Source organism: Peromyscus maniculatus, chromosome 14 (assembly GCF_049852395.1).
Source record: "Peromyscus maniculatus bairdii isolate BWxNUB_F1_BW_parent chromosome 14, HU_Pman_BW_mat_3.1, whole genome shotgun sequence".
NCBI lineage: Eukaryota > Metazoa > Chordata > Mammalia > Rodentia > Cricetidae > Peromyscus > Peromyscus maniculatus.
In genome coordinates, this window is record NC_134865.1 from 14582027 (window position 1) to 14592350 (window position 10324).

Genomic DNA, 10324 nt, shown 5'->3' on the forward strand with positions numbered 1-10324 from the left:
TGTTAGATGCCTTGTGCTTTCTGTAGCTCTCTATTTCCCTCGCTCTGCTTACTGCCAGTTTGGCTTGGAATTCCTGTTTGGCCCTCTGCACTGTCCCCACTGCATCAACCGCTTCCTTCACAGCTCTCGTTGGGATTTCACAGGTCCATTTCCGGCTTCCCCTTCAAATGAGCCGCCCATCGAGAGCTCTTTCCGGGCATCCTCCTGAGTGCTTTAGCCCACCCGACCTTGACAACTGTGCTTGCTTTAAAGTTTTTGTGACGTTTGAATCTACAGAACCCAAACGCCTTGCTGTCGTTGTGGACAAGCATCATACTGTGGATGAACCAGACGGGACGTGCACAGAAACGACACTTCTCCGTCCACACAATGAACCTACGTGGGACCCGCTTACCAACCGCCACGCTTAAAAGAGAGTGGCTATGGCAGGTCTTTCTTTGGGCTGCCAGCTTCCAAATGATGACACGGACACTTTTTATTAACTATGAAAGCTTGGCTTTAGCTTAGGCTCTTAAAACTTACATTCTCTTGTTTATACTAATCTACATTCTGCCATGCGGCTTATTACCTCTCCTTAGTACTGTACATGTGACTTCCTCTGCATCTGGCTGGTGAATCCCATGTCAGATTCTTTCCCAGAGTTCCTATCTCTGCCAGAAGTCCTGCCTAACCTCTCCTGCATAGCTATTGACCATTCAGCTCTTTATTAAACCAATCGTTAAGTGCCTTAGGCAGGTGAGGTCAAACAGAGAAACATCTTCACAGTGTACAAAAAGATTATCCCAACATCTCCTCCTTTCAGTTCAATAAAAGGCTCTTCCTCTAACATCAATAAACTATATACAATAATAACAAATATCAGGTAAGAATTACATTTACATGTCTAGTCCATTTGTATTTGGCAACCTCGGACAAAGTACTCTATTATATATCCTATCTTGATGAGTCCAAAGTTTCGTATCTAAATAACTTTCTGCCATAGCTTGTATTACCAACATAAAAATATCTTTTAAGACCTTAAAACATTTTCTTAAACAACTTAAGCTTTTCTGTCTCTCAATCTTTATAAACTTTATATACTGTTGCTGGAGGGCTTCTCTCCAGGTTCCCCAAGCCCCGCAGTCCCACAATCCACATATAAAATAATCACTCAGACGCTTAAATCACTTATAAACTGTATGGCCGTGGCAGGCTTCTTGCTAACTGTTCTTTTATCTTAAATTAACCCATTTTTATAAATCTATACCTTGCCACATGGCTGGTGGCTTACCAGAGTCTCTACATGCTGCTTGTCCTGGCGGTGGCTGCAGTGTCTCCTCCTCAGCCTTCCGCTTCCCAGAATTCTCCTCTCTCCTTGTCCCACCTACTTCCTGCCTGGCAACCTACTTCCTGCCTGGTCACTGGCCATCAGTGTTTTATTTATATATAGAGCAATATCCACAGCACTTCCCCTTTTCTTCTTTTTTTAAAAAGGAAGGTTTTAACTTTAACATGGTAAAATTACATATAACAAAACAATTATCGAGCAAGAATTACAGTTACAATATTAAAGAAGATGTCCTATCTATCTTATATTTGTGAATTTAAGGTTTTATATCTAACTTATCTTTTATCATAACTGAGGAAATTACAACCATCTAGTTTTCAACCACATCAAAGACCTGAGAAGGAACATAATGGTACCTGAGAAATGGTAGATGGATGCAAGCAACTTTCAGGAATCTTGCAAAAGTAGACCAAGACAGCTGGCAGCCTGGACAGTCACCTAATGTTTTTCAGCATTGTTGGTGCATTCAAATTGGCTACAGGCCTAGAGTATCTGACAGACCATTTTTAGAAGCAGGAATTCTGAGAGACCATCTTACCCTGTCTTGGCAGAGTACAGTGGTCGCCTTCCTTGTGTCCCGCTTGTCCAGAAAGGACAGCATTATATTTGTACTGTCAGCCATCAAGGCAAGGGCAGTTCTTGCCCAGTAGGCCATTTTGTGCCAAGAAGACAAACTTCCCAATGGAAATGTCTTAGAAGCCCAACATTCTCTCAGGATCAAATTAGTGCAGCCAGGAGCAATTGTATCTCATGTCAACAGAATTCTAAGTTATTTAAATGCCATATTCTCTAGGTCTATGAAGTGTTTGAAGATTACCTATCTATCTGAAATATATCTATGTATACCTAGAAGACTTAACTAACATGGCTACAAATATGATTATTTGTAGATGACTAATTATTAATCTATTTTTAATTATCCATAACAATTTTAAATGAGTTACATAAACAATACCTCAAACAAGAATAGAAATACAGTATAACAAAATTAACCTCAAGTATGTATCAATAAACTAAAATTTATACCAATGTAAAACATTTTAAACATAAACTAAAATCTATACCAATGTAAAACATTTTAAACAAGTTGTTCTTTAAAAGTAGGTTGATTAATCTATCCTTTTATCTTATCATCTCTATATCCTCCTATATATCTATATCAAATCCCCTTTTCTTTTTTAGAAAGAGATCACATTTATAATCAACCTGTTTTAAATAAAAATATTGGTTTTTCTCTGTCCCACACCAGAGGGCTCTTTTGATTTGGGACACAAGAATCTCTTAACCATTTTTCTTAAAACAATATGTCTGGGTTTAGAGGGGCAGTGAGCCAATTCCACCTCTAAAACCAGCTTGGTATATTTGGGAATTTGGGCGTAGCATCTCTTACTACTTCCTGCTGGAGGGGGGCGCTGTATCTTATGGGGACGCAAAGAAAATTTTAGGCCTATGGGGTAGTCCGTGAGGCTGTATTGTGTGAATCAGTTGCCTTGAAACCGCTCTGGATGTTGGATCATCTGGGCCATGGTGTCATCGGAGACCTTTCAGGGGGTCTTGGCTGGTGAAACCTGATGTATCTTAATCTGGAACAAATCCACAGCCTCTGGCTTTCTGTGGAAACAAAAGCAGAACCTCTTTTCCAAAGTAACATATCCTTAAATCCAAATTTTGAAGTCAAGGTACCTTTAAAATATACATTTTGGCATAACTCAACAGCTTTTGTAATCAAATGTTTTTCTTCAGTTACGAATATCAAAGAGAACATAATCCAGATTCTATGTGTGATAGCCATCTTTACGTGGCTTATTACCTTCACTGTTTTTTTTTAACACTTTATTTTTAGATACTATTTGTTTATATAACGGTATATATTTTTTTCTTTAAGCCTGAAACGGCGCTGTGGCTGCTGGCTCCGCCCACTTCAGCTTCCCAACATGGCAGTGGTACGTTTTCCACCAGCTCTGGGAGTCATCAATTCTTAGAAATAGTAGGTCTAAGCTTTTATCAAAGCAGCGTGTAGTCCAGAAACCTCTCTCTCTTTTTTTTTTTTAATACTAGTAAAGACTAAATCTACCACACAGTGTAATGTGCCGCTGGCAGACGCCTCATTCCTGCCATACTGCCGGTCAAATGCACACGCCAGGAACCCGCCAGTGTTCAAACCCGCGTTTTGCGCCGTCTAGCTGCCCATATGAGACAAGAAGCAGGAACCTGGTTTTGGCTCTGTTTAGAATTGGTTATTAAATATTCTCAGGTTTAAGGTGGAAACTCGAGCCGTTGGGCGCCATTTGTAGCTGGAGTTTTTCTGCCTGGCCCATAGTCAGGACAAATCTTTGTCACCCGCCAGTCCCACAGCCACTCAGACCCAACCAAGTAAACACAGAGACTTATATTGCTTACAAACTGTATGGCCGTGGCAGGCTTCTTGCTAACTGTTCTTTTATCTTAAATTTTATAAATCTATACCTTGCCACGTGGCTGGTGGCTTACCAGCGTCTTCACATGCTGCTTGTCCTGGCGGTGGCTCCAGTCTCTCTCTCCAGCCTTCTGCTTCCCAGAATTCTCCTCTCTCCTTGTCCCACCTACTTCTTGCCTGGCCACCTACTTCCTGCCTGGTCACTGGCCATCAGTGTTTTATTTATATAGAATGATATCCACAGCAATATACCTTTTGTGAGTTTCTTTTCTGAATTTGGTAACAAGGAAAACTGTATGGCTGTAACTATCTAGTCTTCAGTCCCATCTGAGACCTAAGAAGGATAAACTATTACTTGAGTAAACAGGAAGTGCAGAGCAAGCAACTTCCAAAACTATAAACACAACAGAGACAGCTGGCTGTCTAGACAGTCCCCCAAGGTTCCCCTGTAACATTGGGGCACCCATCTTTGGCCTGCAGGCCCAGAATATCTGACAGACTTTTCTTTAAAGCAGGAATTTTGAAGGACTGACTTGCCTTATCTTGACAAAGTTTGGCAATCAACTTCCTTTGTGTCCTGCTTATCCAGTTTGGACAGCATACTGTCAGCAGTTGAGGCAAGGGCAGTTTCGTGCCCAAATGGCAAGCTTTGCCACATTTGAAACAAACTCCATATAGAGGTTCTTTGATACCCATAGTACTTTTATGAAGTAGATTGGTGATGCCAGGAGCAGATGTGTCTCATTGCCATAAAAGCCTTATGTTATTAAAACATTTTAAATGCCATATTCTGTAGGTCTTTGAAGTGTTTGAATACCATCTATCTATCTAAAATATATTTCTGTATGACCTTGGAAATATACCTAGCATGACTAAAATTTGATTGTTATAGATTACTAACTACTAACCTGTGTTTCTTAATTATTCTAAACAGTTTGTAATAACAGTTTTCCAGGCTGACACTTGGAGGAGACCCGATCTGGTATTGGTGTGGCCCCAGAGTTCTGTTTATGTGTTTTCTCAGGACAATGAGGTTCCTCTTTGGATTCCTGAGCACTGAGTGCACCCTGTGGCTACTGCTGAAGCCCAACATGGCAGAGACCTATTGGGTCTTCATGAAAAACTCTCCCCTTCTGATGCCAATGGGGATTGAGAGCCCAATATGGCCAACTTTGGCAAGCATTAATGTAAGCCTAGGAACTATAACCATGCGGTTAGATTCTCCAGAAGGTAATGTATGGTAACTGCTTTTTCAAGTATGTTTGAGAACATGTCGCCCAGACACCTTGGAGATTAAGGATAACCCTGAAGGTCACTGACCTCCATTTGTTAACAGTAGCATGCCAGCTAAGCCTTTTCATTTTCAAAATCCTCTTCAAGCTGGTGTAATACATACTTTTCAGGAGTGGCTCTGTGCAACATTTATTGGCCTCCTGAAATTCATTTAGCCCCCTTTCAGCCTAGCCGGGCATTGGTGGTACACGCCTTTAATCCCAGCACTTGGAAGGCAGAGCCAGGCAGATCTCTGTGAGTTCGAGGCCAGCCTGGGATGCCAGGTAAGCTCCAGGAAAAGTGCAAAGCTACACAGAGAAACCCTGTCTCGAAAAACAATATTAATAATAATAATAATAATAATAATAATTAATAATAATAATAATAAATTTATCAGCCTAAATGTAGCCATTATAAGACCATTATTTATGCTCCTTGTGAGCTGCCTGTTTTTTCTTTATGGTTCTTAGTTGTTCTTTTGCAGAGCTGCCTGATTAAGTTATGCTGGGATCAAGAAAAATGGACCTTAGTGGTTCGTGTTCCTGGAGTTGTATCCATGTCAGTGGATGCCCACACACTAAAGAAGAGAACTTGACATTACTGCTGCTGTTGTTGCTGTTATAGCAGAGGCAGCCACTGCTGCTACTGTTTCTGGGATTACCATTTCATAATTGCTTACTACAGCTAGCACAGTGGAGACCCTGGCAGCAAAAGTAGCTACCACAGTTAATTAATCTTTCATTTTATTGGGCATGATAAATTTAATTCAATAGTTATATACATTTCGATTGGCTTTTAAAATTATAAATTTATAAACTCAAGTTCCATTTGCCTTTGGGATACCATCTTATAAGGACTCCAATTTGCAGTAAGGCTCGTTAAGGAAGGAAATGGCTCAGTTGCCATTTAGCCTACTGACTATGGGTGGGTTAGGACTTCTGTTGGTCTTTTCTATATCGAACACACAGATTGCAAACCCAGCGCCACTTTGAGATCTTTGCCAGCTCACACACGATTGAGCCTGTATGATATTCAGAGATGGGTAACACCTGGGGGGCGCTCACCAACCTAAGACAGAGAGTGCCTGTGTGGTCTGGGCAGGCGTCTCCATGATGGGTAATGTGACCTGCTGATGTCCCACACAACCTAAGTCAGAAGCTCATTTACTAGTAAAAGGGGGACCTGTAGGGCCTTGGCCCCCATTTTGGGTAACTGTTGCCTTGCTTGCTGACCTTGACCTTGATATCCTTCCTATGCTAATTCCCTCCCGGGTTTCACCCTCCTGAATGCTTAAGGAAAGTTCCTTGTCTATGTATCCTGCATAATGGGCATTAACAGCTGAGATGCAAGATTGTAAAACATCTGTAGTGCACTTCTGCCCTCCGGGGTTCTCCCATTGTGCTGTAAGCCTGTATTCAAGACCTCTTCCCTCCTTCAATAAATGGCATTTGGCATTTAAAAAAAAAACAGGGCTGGAGAGATGGCTCAGAGGTTAAGAGCACTGACTGTTCTTCCAGAGTTCCTGAGTTCAATTCCCAGCACCCACATGGTGGCTCACAACCATCTGTAATGAGATCTGGTGCCCTCCTCTGAGTACATAATAAATAAATAAAATCTTAAAAAAAAATAACAGCTTTCAAGGACTAGAACTTTACACTACATTTTAAAATGAGCTTCATAGGTACAGTATCTTAAACAAGAGTAGAAACATATATACAGTATGTTATAACAAAAATAACCTTGTATTTGTAGCAATATACAAAAATCCATACCAATTGTGAAATATTTGAGTCTAGTAGTTGCTTTTTAGTTTAAAGTATATTCAATAATAATAATAATAATAATAATAAACAATGATATCCTATCATTCCTATACCCCACCCCACCCTTTTTTCATTAGATAAGAGGGAAAAAAGAATAGAGGAAAGAAAAAGAGAAAAAGAAATCCCTCAATCTAACTCCCTTTGTTTAGTTTCCTCTCTGACCATGACCAATAATAACTTGCAACCAATCCCCCTAAACAAGGGCAAACACCCATAACCCATTGAATGACCAAAAACCACCCACCCCATCTCTTGGGAATGTGGGCACTATGTTCTTAAAATTACTTCCTGTTGTCTGGGGATGACAACATGTTTATGGGACCCTGATAAAATTGGGATAATGGTCAAGTCCTGAGAAAGCTAGCTGTATCATTTGTTGTCCAGTCTCTGTGTGATGGGAAAGTGTAGAGCTTATTTGAGGTCCTGGCTGGATAGTCTGTGAAGCTCTGAACCATCTCACCTAGCAGCTTTGAAGTTGTTCTGGATGCAGAATTTTGAGGAAACTGCAACATTCTGTGAGGCTGGATCACTTGGGCTACTTGACTTCACTGGTGCCTGATCTTTTCTTCTGAAAATACATGAACTTTTAAAGGTAACATACATGTCTTCATTAACACAAGTATGGAATGTATGGTGTACACAAATCAGCTAAACATGATTCTCTGTTCTATGTTTGATCAGGTAAAAGACATCTGTCAACTTTATAAATCAATTTGGACTGCGTAACCAAAATATAATATAAATCTCCATCCATGCTATGTTTAAGGATAACATATAATAATAAGTCATGAGGACTCTGTAGCCAACAAGATTTATCATGTCTCAACCAGTCTCAGAGTTATTCCCATGTAGAGGGCTCAGCATATACGTCACCTGCCTTGTAGTTTTTCTTGGTTTCTTCTTTCATGTCTGTAGCCAAGATTTTCAGAAGGTCTTCCTCTGTCAGATCTAATCTTCATTAATTTTGAAGAAATCCATAGCTTTTCATTTCCTGTGGAAACAAAGACATAACCTCTCCCTCAAAGTAACACACTTCCTGACTTCCACTCTGAAGTTAAGACATCCTTAAAATATATAAGATGGTTTAATTCAGCAGTTTTTTCCACAATCCAATGTCTCTCATCAGTTATCATTTTTTGTTCATTAGCATTTAAAAACTTTAAATTAATAAAGCATTATATAGGGCCCAAAGTTCCTATGCTATGGTATTTCCCATCCTTATGTGGCTTATTCTTTTTATATTACTTTATTCTCTCTTTAAAGACTTCACTTTATTATTTTCAAAACATGTTTTCAATAACTGTCTTTACCTATTTTCTTTGCTTTCTCCAACATCTAATCACATTTTAAGCATACTCTACCTGTTTAGAGGTTTTATCAGTCTGACCCTGACTTTCTGACTGCCTGTAGTCATCTGGGTCACATACACCAAGCTCTGCTGTTCATAGACCCCATTCAAGTGTTCAGCTGCACAGCAGGGCTTCTTAAAGGAGCTGCAACTCTGTACACCATGAGTGCTGGGACTGACTGAGAGTCTGTAGCTTCTAAGAAAGCCATGTCCAGCTCCTTGTCCAGAACAAGGTTTCTCAGGGCCACACTTGGATATATGGACCTCCACTTTGGACTGCCAGTTCCCAGATAATGACACGGGGACTTTTTATTAATTTTTGAAAGCTTAGCCTTAGCTTAGGTTTGTTCCCAACTAGCTCTTAAAACTTAAATTATCCTGTTTATAATTATTCTACATTCTTCCACATATCTCTCTACGTCTCCTCAGTAACATATGTCCAACTTCTACACTGTCTAGCTGGCAAATTTCCTATGCCAGATTCTTTACCAGCATTCCTATCTCTACACAGAAGTCCTGCCTATCCTCTTTTGCCTAGCTATTGGCTGTTCAGCTATTTGTTTAACCAATCAGAAGGTTAGGAAAGTGGGGTAAAACAGAGGCACATCTTCACAGTGTACAAAAAGATTATCCCAACAAGTGGCCACCTTTGAGGCCACATCATTTGTTACATATATTCTTGATATTTTAACATTGTTTCTATTGTAAATTGTTTCTGGTATTTTCTAACCTTTTCCATTGTATATTGGATTTGTACCCAGTAACATTGCTAAGTTCCTGTTAAGTCTCCATTAGTTACTTTCATATTGCTGCAACCAAAATACCACAGAAACAACGTAACACAGGAAAAGCTTCTTTGGCTCAATGTTCGCCAGGGTCTCAGTCCATCAGAGTAGAGACAGCATAATAATAATCACAGTAGGTTCTCCCTATGACATGTCTAGCTGCAGGTTATACTGCCAGGTATGGGTTACAGCTTGTGGAACAGGCCTTAAACCAAACAGAAAGTGATTAGGACTCTCATGATGTTTGCCCAGCCATTGTACCAATGGACATTTCTTGCCAGAGCAGTCATAACTCTAGGTCACAGGATTCACAGCTGGGTAAGACTGGTAATTACTTTTCTTCTCCAGTAACATATCCAGCATCTTCCAGGAATATGAAAACTAGGGATGAAGCTTCCTGGCCAGTATCCAGAACATTTCCATGTTCTGTGACTCGGTTAGGTTGTGTCTTTTGCAACCGGATCTTACCATCAGCTTCTGGAGAGGAACCAAAAGCATTGGTAATAACCTGAAATGTTTAGGAGTCTATGGGATCTCATGAGCCAATAACTTCAAAAAAAGTAACACATTCCTCTCACTGGGATTTCTATGTTAGCTGTGGTGTCTAGTAAAGGCATTGTTGCCCCATTCTAGTCTAGGGTAACTCCATTTTGAATCTTTGTGTGTGTGTGTGTGTGTGTGTGCGTGCGCGCGCGCGCATATGTGTATCTATATATTTGTAGGTGTAATATGTATTCTAGAAGACTTCAACAGTAGTAAGTAGGTTTCCATATGACTTGTTCAAAGAGTCTTTAGTGTTATATGCCTCTCCTAGTATTCCATCCTTTACCATGCCCACTCTCCCCAATACCAATTTAACTCTTTCTGCTCCTGCTATAAAGACACCTACTCATCCATGTTCATTACTGCTCTATTCACTATAGCCAGGAAACAGCCCAGATGTCCCTCAACTGATGAACGGACAATAAAAGTGTGGTATATTCATACAACGGAATATTATCCAGCCATTAATAAAAACAAAATTATGAAATCTACAGTTAAATGGATGGGGCTAGATAAAAATCATCCTGAATGAGGTAACTCAGACCCAGAAAGACAAGCATCATATGTTTTCTCTCATTTGTAGATGTTAGCTTTGAATCTTAAGGTGTGTGTGTTGTGTGTGTGTTTCATTTGGAGTACCCACAGAGGTCAGGAAATTAGTGAGGAGCCATGAGAGGAGGAGGGCTTTCAAGAGAGGGAAAACAATAGTATAAAAGCTTAAAGGAAAATAAATAAATTAAAATTTAAAAACTAGAAACAACTCAAGTACTGCCATGAAGGTTAAATTACACATGTGTTCTAGAAACAGCA